The sequence below is a fragment of the Pleurodeles waltl genome, chromosome 4_1 (genome assembly GCF_031143425.1).
Source record: "Pleurodeles waltl isolate 20211129_DDA chromosome 4_1, aPleWal1.hap1.20221129, whole genome shotgun sequence".
Taxonomy (NCBI): domain Eukaryota; kingdom Metazoa; phylum Chordata; class Amphibia; order Caudata; family Salamandridae; genus Pleurodeles; species Pleurodeles waltl.
In genome coordinates this window covers 54,251,611-54,264,366 of record NC_090442.1, presented here as the reverse complement: position 1 = coordinate 54,264,366, position 12,756 = coordinate 54,251,611, and the positions used below count along the sequence as shown (strand labels likewise).

The following is a 12,756-nucleotide window of genomic DNA, read 5'->3' as shown; positions in this document are numbered from 1 at the left end:
TTGATGTAGGCAAAAGCATACGTCCCTGGGTGGGCTTGAACCACCAACCTTTCGGTTAACAGCCGAACGCGCTAACCGATTGCGCCACAGAGACCAACCACCGCAGTGAGCGTGTTGGGACTCAATATATGTTTTTACCTTTGTGCTCCTGCCTGCAGCTCTAAGGTCCTGGCATAAGACAGGTAGGCTTAGACTCCATTGTGACATGTCTTACTTCTCTTAGAAGAAGGTTCTGAGTTGCCAGGCAGCTTATCTTCTGCCGGGCACACTTTCCTTTGCAGGCTTTCAGGTTGTGAATCCAGCACTGCTTAGGTGTCCATGTCAGACATGAGCAGCTCATTGAGCCCCACTGTGTGTTTTTTGTGGAGATACAACTCTCAGACTAGAGGGAGCAGGCGGGAAGTGGGTGAGACTCACACAGGGTGGGTGGGGCAGTTAAAGGATGTTATGTAATAGTGTAATCGAGGAGTTGGGTTTTTTGTGCACTACACTTTAACCAGCGATTCTTTCTAAAAGGAAATCCCAGGGCAGTACCCGCAATGAGTGGCATCCCCACACCCGAGGTTGCATTGTGGTAGCTGTTCCCTGAGCCCCTAGCCCCTGTCCCCATGTCGCCCTTTCTCCTCGTGTAACTCACCTCAGGTTCGGTGGCTCTGATACTTGCTGCTTCTGCGCGATCATCCCCATGATCTGGGCCTTTGTACGAAATGTCATGTAAGATGACTTTATTCAGCACAGCGTTTGTCATTTGCTTGGTTGTCCTGTCACTGTTGGATGTTTTCTTGCGCAGACTACTGTCTAATGGTGGGAAGGCCACGAGACACGTGACTTTTCTCTTTCCTTGTTAGCATAGTTTCCTGCCACTGTCTTGTTGTGCTGCCTGCCTGTGAGACACGTGTCTTGCCCATCTCAGCTCCACTGTGGCATGTTAGATATGTCTTTGAGCAGAGTCCCGGTCCCAGAGCTGCTGCCTTCTCTGCACTCTGGCTTGTAAGACTGCAGGCAAAGGCCCTCCCTGGCCCCTCAGCCAGATAGATACATTTACCTGCAGGGCTCAGCTTTGGTGAAAGATATTGGCGAGAGAGAGGAAAGGGGACGGCCCGTGGTGCACCCCCTATTTTCCAAAGAACCACAGCCTCCTGGGAGGGCAGAGACATGAGGGTTCTCAGGGAAAGCCCTCCCAGGAGAGTTGAAGGGCAGGACGTGAAACACAGCAATCCCGGAATGGCCTGGTCTAAGATGCCTGTGCAATAGGCCTGGCCCTAGGCTTCCGGGGCTCTTCCTCGGCAGAGGCCCCAGTGGTATGAGCCCGACCAGGGCTGTAGGGCGCGTTGGGAGCGCGTTAGGGACGCGAAAGAGGGCGCAGGGTGCAGAACTCTGCCCGTTTCTCCCCAGGATTTTGGGGAGGACATGGAATCTGGCCAGGTCAGTGAGTAGGCTTTCCCAGAAGGAAAGTCCAGTGACAGTGGCATGTTGTGAAACACAAGATTGCTGGTGGTCTGGAGGGTGCTTTCTGTCAGCCACTTCTCCCGGGAGCAGCCAGAGAGCAGGCTGATGTCGTGCTCTGTCAAGCACAACACTGGCCCCAAACCACTGTCCTTAGCAAAAGCAGAAACATTCATAGTTTCAGTCTCCTGCATCTGATTCCTGCCATCAGCATGTGAACGTTTGGCAGTCCAAGGCTTGCCATGCAAACTTTGTTCATAGGTGTCCCATGCGAATGCATGGGCCTCATCACTACTGTCTACGGCAGGGCTCTCTGCTCAGCCTATGTAAGTGAAGCATTGGTGGTTCAGTGGTAGAATTCTCGCCTGCCACGTGGGAGGCCTGGGTTCGATTCCCGGCCAATGCAAAGCGCCCTTCTTTTGGCTTTGCTTTAGAAGTCAGAGATATAGACTTGGTGGGGAAAAAAATCTCAAAGAGTGACCCCGACGTGATTTGAACACGCAACCTTCTGATCTGGAGTCAGACGCGCTACCGTTGCGCCACGAGGTCCCTGTGCATGCAGTTCTCAGCCCCGGATCAAGAAATGCTTCTGTGCCTTTTATTGGCCCTCAGTACGCCTGTGGTTAAAGTAGAAGGCTTGGTGGCCCGTTTCCAGTCCTATTGGTGGAAATGACTAGAGGTGAAGAGATGAGAGAAGATAGAAATGGTGAGATAGAGCATGTCACGCAGGCAAAGCGAGAGCTCTAAGAGCAAAGCCAGACAGCTGTGTTTTAATTCAGGACTTGATGTAGGCAAAAGCATACGTCCCTGGGTGGGCTTGAACCACCAACCTTTCGGTTAACAGCCGAACGCGCTAACCGATTGCACCACAGAGACCAACCACCGCAGTGAGCGTGTTGGGACTCTATATATATTTTTACCTTTGTGCTCCTGCCTGCAGCTCTAAGGTCCTGGCATAAGACAGGTAGGCTTAGACTCCATTGTGACATGTCTTACTTCTCTTAGAAGAAGGTTCTGAGTTGCCAGGCAGCTTATCCTCTGCCGGGCACACTTTCCTTTGCAGGCTTTCAGGTTGTGAATCCAGCACTGCTTAGGTGTCCATGTCAGACATGAGCAGCTCATTGAGCCCCACTGTGTGTTTTTTGTGGAGATACAACTCTCAGACTAGAGGGAGCAGGCGGGAAGTGGGTGAGACTCACACAGGGTGGGTGGGGCAGTTAAAGGATGTTATCTAATAGTGTAATCGAGGAGTTGGGTTTTTTGTGCACTACACTTTAACCAGCGATTCTTTCTAAAAGGAAATCCCAGGGCAGTACCCGCAATGAGTGGCATCCCCACACCCGAGGTTGCATTGTGGTAGCTGTTCCCTGAGCCCATAGCCCCTGTCCCCATGTCGCCCTTTCTCCTCGTGTAACTCACCCCAGGTTCGGTGGCTCTGATACTTGCTGCTTCTGCTGCGCGATCATCCCCATGATCTGGGCCTTTGTACGAAATGTCATGTAAGATGACTTTATTCAGCACGGCGTTTGTCATTTGCTTGGTTGTCCTGTCACTGTTGGATGTTTTCTTGCGCAGACTACTGTCTAATGGTGGGAAGGCCACAAGACACGTGACTTTTCTCTTTCCTTGTTAGCATAGTTTCCTGCCACTGTCTTGGTGTGCTGCCAGCCTTTGAGACACGTGTCTTGCCCATCTCAGCTCCACTGTGGCATGTTAGATATGTCTTTGAGCAGAGTCCCGGTCCCAGAGCTGCTGCCTTCTCTGCACTCTGGCTTGTAAGACTGCAGGCAAAGGCCCTCCCTGGCCCCTCAGCCAGATAGATACATTTACCTGCAGGGCTCAGCTTTGGTGAAAGATATTGGCGAGAGAGAGGAAAGGGGACGGCCCGTGGTGCACCCCCTATTTTGCATAGAACCACAGCCTCCTGGGAGGGCAGAGACATGAGGGTTCTCAGGGAAAGCCCTCCCAGGAGTGTTGAAGGGCAGGACGTGAAACACAGCAATCCCGGAATGGCCTGGTCTAAGATGCCTGTGCAATAGGCCTGGCCCTAGGCTTCCGGGGCTCTTCCTCGGCAGAGGCCCCAGTGGTATGAGCCCGACCAGGGCTGTAGGGCGCGTTGGGAGCGCGTTAGGGACGCGAAAGAGGGCGCAGGGCGCAGAACTCTGCCCGTTTCTCCCCAGGATTTTGGGGAGGACAGGGAATCTGGCCAGGTCAGTGACTAGGCTTTCCCAGAAGGAAAGTCCAGTGACAGTGGCATGTTGTGAAACACAAGATTGCTGGTGGTCTGGAGGGTGCTTTCTGTCAGCCACTTCTCCCGGGAGCAGCCAGAGAGCAGGCTGATGTCGTGCTCTGTCAAGCACAACACTGGCCCCAAACCACTGTCCTTAGCAAAAGCAGACACATTCATAGTTTCAGTCTCCTGCATCTGATTCCTGCCATCAGCATGTGAACGTTTGGCAGTCCAAGGCTTGCCATGCAAAATTTGTTCATAGGTGTCCCATGCGAATGCATGGGCCTCATCACTACTGTCTACGGCAGGGCTCTCTGCTCAGCCTATGTAAGTGAAGCATTGGTGGTTCAGTGGTAGAATTCTCGCCTGCCACGTGGGAGGCCCGGGTTCGATTCCCGGCCAATGCAAAGCACCCTTCTTTTGGCTTTGCTTTAGAAGTCAGAGATATAGACTTGGTGGGGAAAAAAATGTCAAAGAGTGACCCCGACGTGATTTGAACATGCAACCTTCTGATCTGGAGTCAGACGCGCTACTGTTGCGCCACGAGGTCCTGGTGCATGCAGTTCTCAGCCCCGGATCATGAAATGCTTCTGTGCCTTTTATTGGCCCTCAGTACGCCTGTGGTTAAAGTAGAAGGCTTGGTGGCCCGTTTCCAGTCCTATTGGTGGAAATGACTAGAGGTGAAGAGATGAGAGAAGATAGAAATGTTGAGATAGAGCATGTCACGCAGGCAAAGCGAGAGCTCTAAGAGCAAAGCCAGACAGCTGTGTTTTAATTCAGGACTTGATGTAGGCAAAAGCATACGTCCCTGGGTGGGCTTGAACCACCAACCTTTCGGTTAACAGCCGAACGCGCTAACCGATTGCGCCACAGAGACCAACCACCGCAGTGAGCGTGTTGGGACTCAATATATGTTTTTACCTTTGTGCTCCTGCCTGCAGCTCTAAGGTCCTGGCATAAGACAGGTAGGCTTAGACTCCATTGTGACATGTCTTACTTCTCTTAGAAGAAGGTTCTGAGTTGCCAGGCAGCTTATCTTCTGCCGGGCACACTTTCCTTTGCAGGCTTTCAGGTTGTGAATCCAGCACTGCTTAGGTGTCCATGTCAGACATGAGCAGCTCATTGAGCCCCACTGTGTGTTTTTTGTGGAGATACAACTCTCAGACTAGAGGGAGCAGGCGGGAAGTGGGTGAGACTCACACAGGGTGGGTGGGGCAGTTAAAGGATGTTATCTAATAGTGTAATCGAGGAGTTGGGTTTTTTGTGCACTACACTTTAACCAGCGATTCTTTCTAAAAGGAAATCCCAGGGCAGTACCCGCAATGAGTGGCATCCCCACACCCGAGGTTGCATTGTGGTAGCTGTTCCCTGAGCCCCTAGCCCCTGTCCCCATGTCGCCCTTTCTCCTCGTGTAACTCACCTCAGGTTCGGTGGCTCTGATACTTGCTGCTTCTGCGCGATCATCCCCATGATCTGGGCCTTTGTACGAAATGTCATGTAAGATGACTTTATTCAGCACAGCGTTTGTCATTTGCTTGGTTGTCCTGTCACTGTTGGATGTTTTCTTGCGCAGACTACTGTCTAATGGTGGGAAGGCCACGAGACACGTGACTTTTCTCTTTCCTTGTTAGCATAGTTTCCTGCCACTGTCTTGTTGTGCTGCCTGCCTGTGAGACACGTGTCTTGCCCATCTCAGCTCCACTGTGGCATGTTAGATATGTCTTTGAGCAGAGTCCCGGTCCCAGAGCTGCTGCCTTCTCTGCACTCTGGCTTGTAAGACTGCAGGCAAAGGCCCTCCCTGGCCCCTCAGCCAGATAGATACATTTACCTGCAGGGCTCAGCTTTGGTGAAAGATATTGGCGAGAGAGAGGAAAGGGGACGGCCCGTGGTGCACCCCCTATTTTCCAAAGAACCACAGCCTCCTGGGAGGGCAGAGACATGAGGGTTCTCAGGGAAAGCCCTCCCAGGAGAGTTGAAGGGCAGGACGTGAAACACAGCAATCCCGGAATGGCCTGGTCTAAGATGCCTGTGCAATAGGCCTGGCCCTAGGCTTCCGGGGCTCTTCCTCGGCAGAGGCCCCAGTGGTATGAGCCCGACCAGGGCTGTAGGGCGCGTTGGGAGCGCGTTAGGGACGCGAAAGAGGGCGCAGGGCGCAGAACTCTGCCCGTTTCTCCCCAGGATTTTGGGGAGGACATGGAATCTGGCCAGGTCAGTGAGTAGGCTTTCCCAGAAGGAAAGTCCAGTGACAGTGGCATGTTGTGAAACACAAGATTGCTGGTGGTCTGGAGGGTGCTTTCTGTCAGCCACTTCTCCCGGGAGCAGCCAGAGAGCAGGCTGATGTCGTGCTCTGTCAAGCACAACACTGGCCCCAAACCACTGTCCTTAGCAAAAGCAGAAACATTCATAGTTTCAGTCTCCTGCATCTGATTCCTGCCATCAGCATGTGAACGTTTGGCAGTCCAAGGCTTGCCATGCAAACTTTGTTCATAGGTGTCCCATGCGAATGCATGGGCCTCATCACTACTGTCTACGGCAGGGCTCTCTGCTCAGCCTATGTAAGTGAAGCATTGGTGGTTCAGTGGTAGAATTCTCGCCTGCCACGTGGGAGGCCTGGGTTCGATTCCCGGCCAATGCAAAGCGCCCTTCTTTTGGCTTTGCTTTAGAAGTCAGAGATATAGACTTGGTGGGGAAAAAAATCTCAAAGCGTGACCCCGACGTGATTTGAACACGCAACCTTCTGATCTGGAGTCAGACGCGCTACCGTTGCGCCACGAGGTCCCTGTGCATGCAGTTCTCAGCCCCGGATCAAGAAATGCTTCTGTGCCTTTTATTGGCCCTCAGTACGCCTGTGGTTAAAGTAGAAGGCTTGGTGGCCCGTTTCCAGTCCTATTGGTGGAAATGACTAGAGGTGAAGAGATGAGAGAAGATAGAAATGGTGAGATAGAGCATGTCACGCAGGCAAAGCGAGAGCTCTAAGAGCAAAGCCAGACAGCTGTGTTTTAATTCAGGACTTGATGTAGGCAAAAGCATACGTCCCTGGGTGGGCTTGAACCACCAACCTTTCGGTTAACAGCCGAACGCGCTAACCGATTGCACCACAGAGACCAACCACCGCAGTGAGCGTGTTGGGACTCTATATATATTTTTACCTTTGTGCTCCTGCCTGCAGCTCTAAGGTCCTGGCATAAGACAGGTAGGCTTAGACTCCATTGTGACATGTCTTACTTCTCTTAGAAGAAGGTTCTGAGTTGCCAGGCAGCTTATCCTCTGCCGGGCACACTTTCCTTTGCAGGCTTTCAGGTTGTGAATCCAGCACTGCTTAGGTGTCCATGTCAGACATGAGCAGCTCATTGAGCCCCACTGTGTGTTTTTTGTGGAGATACAACTCTCAGACTAGAGGGAGCAGGCGGGAAGTGGGTGAGACTCACACAGGGTGGGTGGGGCAGTTAAAGGATGTTATCTAATAGTGTAATCGAGGAGTTGGGTTTTTTGTGCACTACACTTTAACCAGCGATTCTTTCTAAAAGGAAATCCCAGGGCAGTACCCGCAATGAGTGGCATCCCCACACCCGAGGTTGCATTGTGGTAGCTGTTCCCTGAGCCCATAGCCCCTGTCCCCATGTCGCCCTTTCTCCTCGTGTAACTCACCCCAGGTTCGGTGGCTCTGATACTTGCTGCTTCTGCTGCGCGATCATCCCCATGATCTGGGCCTTTGTACGAAATGTCATGTAAGATGACTTTATTCAGCACGGCGTTTGTCATTTGCTTGGTTGTCCTGTCACTGTTGGATGTTTTCTTGCGCAGACTACTGTCTAATGGTGGGAAGGCCACGAGACACGTGACTTTTCTCTTTCCTTGTTAGCATAGTTTCCTGCCACTGTCTTGGTGTGCTGCCAGCCTTTGAGACACGTGTCTTGCCCATCTCAGCTCCACTGTGGCATGTTAGATATGTCTTTGAGCAGAGTCCCGGTCCCAGAGCTGCTGCCTTCTCTGCACTCTGGCTTGTAAGACTGCAGGCAAAGGCCCTCCCTGGCCCCTCAGCCAGATAGATACATTTACCTGCAGGGCTCAGCTTTGGTGAAAGATATTGGCGAGAGAGAGGAAAGGGGACGGCCCGTGGTGCACCCCCTATTTTGCATAGAACCACAGCCTCCTGGGAGGGCAGAGACATGAGGGTTCTCAGGGAAAGCCCTCCCAGGAGTGTTGAAGGGCAGGACGTGAAACACAGCAATCCCGGAATGGCCTGGTCTAAGATGCCTGTGCAATAGGCCTGGCCCTAGGCTTCCGGGGCTCTTCCTCGGCAGAGGCCCCAGTGGTATGAGCCCGACCAGGGCTGTGCCCGACCAGGGCTGTAGGGCGCGTTGGGAGCGCGTTAGGGACGCGAAAGAGGGCGCAGGGCGCAGAACTCTGCCCGTTTCTCCCCAGGATTTTGGGGAGGACAGGGAATCTGGCCAGGTCAGTGACTAGGCTTTCCCAGAAGGAAAGTCCAGTGACAGTGGCATGTTGTGAAACACAAGATTGCTGGTGGTCTGGAGGGTGCTTTCTGTCAGCCACTTCTCCCGGGAGCAGCCAGAGAGCAGGCTGATGTCGTGCTCTGTCAAGCACAACACTGGCCCCAAACCACTGTCCTTAGCAAAAGCAGACACATTCATAGTTTCAGTCTCCTGCATCTGATTCCTGCCATCAGCATGTGAACGTTTGGCAGTCCAAGGCTTGCCATGCAAAATTTGTTCATAGGTGTCCCATGCGAATGCATGGGCCTCATCACTACTGTCTACGGCAGGGCTCTCTGCTCAGCCTATGTAAGTGAAGCATTGGTGGTTCAGTGGTAGAATTCTCGCCTGCCACGTGGGAGGCCCGGGTTCGATTCCCGGCCAATGCAAAGCACCCTTCTTTTGGCTTTGCTTTAGAAGTCAGAGATATAGACTTGGTGGGGAAAAAAATGTCAAAGAGTGACCCCGACGTGATTTGAACATGCAACCTTCTGATCTGGAGTCAGACGCGCTACTGTTGCGCCACGAGGTCCTGGTGCATGCAGTTCTCAGCCCCGGATCATGAAATGCTTCTGTGCCTTTTATTGGCCCTCAGTACGCCTGTGGTTAAAGTAGAAGGCTTGGTGGCCCGTTTCCAGTCCTATTGGTGGAAATGACTAGAGGTGAAGAGATGATAGAAGATAGAAATGTTGAGATAGAGCATGTCACGCAGGCAAAGCGAGAGCTCTAAGAGCAAAGCCAGACAGCTGTGTTTTAATTCAGGACTTGATGTAGGCAAAAGCATACGTCCCTGGGTGGGCTTGAACCACCAACCTTTCGGTTAACAGCCGAACGCGCTAACCGATTGCGCCACAGAGACCAACCACCGCAGTGAGCGTGTTGGGACTCAATATATGTTTTTACCTTTGTGCTCCTGCCTGCAGCTCTAAGGTCCTGCCATAAGACAGGTAGGCTTAGACTCCATTGTGACATGTCTTACTTCTCTTAGAAGAAGGTTCTGAGTTGCCAGGCAGCTTATCTTCTGCCGGGCACACTTTCCTTTGCAGGCTTTCAGGTTGTGAATCCAGCACTGCTTAGGTGTCCATGTCAGACATGAGCAGCTCATTGAGCCCCACTGTGTGTTTTTTGTGGAGATACAACTCTCAGACTAGAGGGAGCAGGCGGGAAGTGGGTGAGACTCACACAGGGTGGGTGGGGCAGTTAAAGGATGTTATCTAATAGTGTAATCGAGGAGTTGGGTTTTTTGTGCACTACACTTTAACCAGCGATTCTTTCTAAAAGGAAATCCCAGGGCAGTACCCGCAATGAGTGGCATCCCCACACCCGAGGTTGCATTGTGGTAGCTGTTCCCTGAGCCCCTAGCCCCTGTCCCCATGTCGCCCTTTCTCCTCGTGTAACTCACCTCAGGTTCGGTGGCTCTGATACTTGCTGCTTCTGCGCGATCATCCCCATGATCTGGGCCTTTGTACGAAATGTCATGTAAGATGACTTTATTCAGCACAGCGTTTGTCATTTGCTTGGTTGTCCTGTCACTGTTGGATGTTTTCTTGCGCAGACTACTGTCTAATGGTGGGAAGGCCACGAGACACGTGACTTTTCTCTTTCCTTGTTAGCATAGTTTCCTGCCACTGTCTTGTTGTGCTGCCTGCCTGTGAGACACGTGTCTTGCCCATCTCAGCTCCACTGTGGCATGTTAGATATGTCTTTGAGCAGAGTCCCGGTCCCAGAGCTGCTGCCTTCTCTGCACTCTGGCTTGTAAGACTGCAGGCAAAGGCCCTCCCTGGCCCCTCAGCCAGATAGATACATTTACCTGCAGGGCTCAGCTTTGGTGAAAGATATTGGCGAGAGAGAGGAAAGGGGACGGCCCGTGGTGCACCCCCTATTTTCCAAAGAACCACAGCCTCCTGGGAGGGCAGAGACATGAGGGTTCTCAGGGAAAGCCCTCCCAGGAGAGTTGAAGGGCAGGACGTGAAACACAGCAATCCCGGAATGGCCTGGTCTAAGATGCCTGTGCAATAGGCCTGGCCCTAGGCTTCCGGGGCTCTTCCTCGGCAGAGGCCCCAGTGGTATGAGCCCGACCAGGGCTGTAGGGCGCGTTGGGAGCGCGTTAGGGACGCGAAAGAGGGCGCAGGGCGCAGAACTCTGCCCGTTTCTCCCCAGGATTTTGGGGAGGACATGGAATCTGGCCAGGTCAGTGAGTAGGCTTTCCCAGAAGGAAAGTCCAGTGACAGTGGCATGTTGTGAAACACAAGATTGCTGGTGGTCTGGAGGGTGCTTTCTGTCAGCCACTTCTCCCGGGAGCAGCCAGAGAGCAGGCTGATGTCGTGCTCTGTCAAGCACAACACTGGCCCCAAACCACTGTCCTTAGCAAAAGCAGAAACATTCATAGTTTCAGTCTCCTGCATCTGATTCCTGCCATCAGCATGTGAACGTTTGGCAGTCCAAGGCTTGCCATGCAAACTTTGTTCATAGGTGTCCCATTCGAATGCATGGGCCTCATCACTACTGTCTACGGCAGGGCTCTCTGCTCAGCCTATGTAAGTGAAGCATTGGTGGTTCAGTGGTAGAATTCTCGCCTGCCACGCGGGAGGCCCAGGTTCGATTTACGGCCAATGCAAAGCGCCCTTCTTTTGGCTTTGCTTTAGAAGTCAGAGATATAGACTTGGTGGGGAAAAAAATGTCAAAGAGTGACCCCGACGTGATTTGAACACGCAACCTTCTGATCTGGAGTCAGACGCGCTACCGTTGCGCCACGAGGTCCCTGTGCATGCAGTTCTCAGCCCCGGATCAAGAAATGCTTCTGTGCCTTTTATTGGCCCTCAGTACGCCTGTGGTTAAAGTAGAAGGCTTGGTGTCCCGTTTCCAGTCCTATTGGTGGAAATGACTAGAGGTGAAGAGATGAGAGAAGATAGAAATGTTGAGATAGAGCATGTCACGCAGGCAAAGCGAGAGCTCTAAGAGCACAGCCAGACAGCTGTGTTTTAATTCAGGACTTGATGTAGGCAAAAGCATACGTCCCTGGGTGGGCTTGAACCACCAACCTTTCGGTTAACAGCCGAACGCGCTAACCGATTGCACCACAGAGACCAACCACCGCAGTGAGCGTGTTGGGACTCAATATATGTTTTTACCTTTGTGCTCATGCCTGCAGCTCTAAGGTCCTGGCATAAGACAGGTAGGCTTAGACTCCATTGTGACATGTCTTACTTCTCTTAGAAGAATGTTCTGAGTTGCCAGGCAGCTTATCTTCTGCCGGGCACACTTTCCTTTGCAGGCTTTCAGGTTGTGAATCCAGCACTGCTTAGGTGTCCATGTCAGACATGAGCAGCTCATTGAGCCCCACTGTGTGTTTTTTGTGGAGATACAACTCTCAGACTAGAGGGAGCAGGCGGGAAGTGGGTGAGACTCACACAGGGTGGGTGGGGCAGTTAAAGGATGTTATCTAATAGTGTAATCGAGGAGTTGGGTTTTTTGTGCACTACACTTTAACCAGCGATTCTTTCTAAAAGGAAATCCCAGGGCAGTACCCGCAATGAGGGGCATCCCCACACCCGAGGTTGCATTGTGGTAGCTGTTCCCTGAGCCCATAGCCTCTGTCCCCATGTCGCCCTTTCTCCTCGTGTAACTCACCCCAGGTTCGGTGGCTCTGATACTTGCTGCTTCTGCTGCGCGATCATCCCCATGATCTGGGCCTTTGTACGAAATGTCATGTAAGATGACTTTATTCAGCACGGCGTTTGTCATTTGCTTGGTTGTCCTGTCACTGTTGGATGTTTTCTTGCGCAGACTACTGTCTAATGGTGGGAAGGCCACGAGACACGTGACTTTTCTCTTTCCTTGTTAGCATAGTTTCCTGCCACTGTCTTGGTGTGCTGCCAGCCTGTGAGACACGTGTCTTGCCCATCTCAGCTCCACTGTGGCATGTTAGATATGTCTTTGAGCAGAGTCCCGGTCCCAGAGCTGCTGCCTTCTCTGCACTCTGGCTTGTAAGACTGCAGGCAAAGGCCCTCCCTGGCCCCTCAGCCAGATAGATACATTTACCTGCAGGGCTCAGTTTTGGTGAAAGATATTGGCGAGAGAGAGGAAAGGGGACGGCCCGTGGTGCACCCCCTATTTTGCATAGAACCACAGCCTCCTGGGAGGGCAGAGACATGAGGGTTCTCAGGGAAAGCCCTCCCAGGACTGTTGAAGGGCAGGACGTGAAACACAGCAATCCCGGAATGGCCTGGTCTAAGATGCCTGTGCAATAGGCCTGGCCCTAGGCTTCCGGGGCTCTTCCTCGGCAGAGGCCCCAGTGGTATGAGCCCGACCAGGGCTGTGCCCGACCAGGGCTGTAGGGCGCGTTGGGAGCGCGTTAGGGACGCGAAAGAGGGCGCAGGGCGCAGAACTCTGCCCGTTTCTCCCCAGGATTTTGGGGAGGACAGGGAATCTGGCCAGGTCAGTGACTAGGCTTTCCCAGAAGGAAAGTCCAGTGACAGTGGCATGTTGTGAAACACAAGATTGCTGGTGGTCTGGAGGGTGCTTTCTGTCAGCCACTTCTCCCGGGAGCAGCCAGAGAGCAGGCTGATGTCGTGCTCTGTCAAGCAC

The 12,756-nt window shown here is 52.7% G+C and overlaps 6 non-coding genes across 6 annotated transcripts; all 6 read right to left on the bottom strand.

Annotated features, from left to right (window-relative positions):
• Nucleotides 1-20: 20 nt before the first annotated feature.
• On the bottom strand, nucleotides 21-94 carry TRNAN-GUU (transfer RNA asparagine (anticodon GUU)). The gene has a single exon. It is a non-coding gene; the product is annotated as a tRNA-Asn (tRNA).
• A 1,829-nt stretch (nucleotides 95-1,923) lies between these two features.
• TRNAW-CCA (transfer RNA tryptophan (anticodon CCA)) lies at nucleotides 1,924-1,995 on the bottom strand. The gene has a single exon. It is a non-coding gene; the product is annotated as a tRNA-Trp (tRNA).
• A 2,484-nt stretch (nucleotides 1,996-4,479) lies between these two features.
• Nucleotides 4,480-4,553, bottom strand: TRNAN-GUU (transfer RNA asparagine (anticodon GUU)). The gene has a single exon. It is a non-coding gene; the product is annotated as a tRNA-Asn (tRNA).
• A 1,829-nt stretch (nucleotides 4,554-6,382) lies between these two features.
• Nucleotides 6,383-6,454, bottom strand: TRNAW-CCA (transfer RNA tryptophan (anticodon CCA)). The gene has a single exon. It is a non-coding gene; the product is annotated as a tRNA-Trp (tRNA).
• A 2,500-nt stretch (nucleotides 6,455-8,954) lies between these two features.
• On the bottom strand, nucleotides 8,955-9,028 carry TRNAN-GUU (transfer RNA asparagine (anticodon GUU)). The gene has a single exon. It is a non-coding gene; the product is annotated as a tRNA-Asn (tRNA).
• A 1,829-nt stretch (nucleotides 9,029-10,857) lies between these two features.
• Nucleotides 10,858-10,929, bottom strand: TRNAW-CCA (transfer RNA tryptophan (anticodon CCA)). Its single transcript has one exon. It is a non-coding gene; the product is annotated as a tRNA-Trp (tRNA).
• Between the last annotated feature and the right edge of the window lie 1,827 nt (nucleotides 10,930-12,756).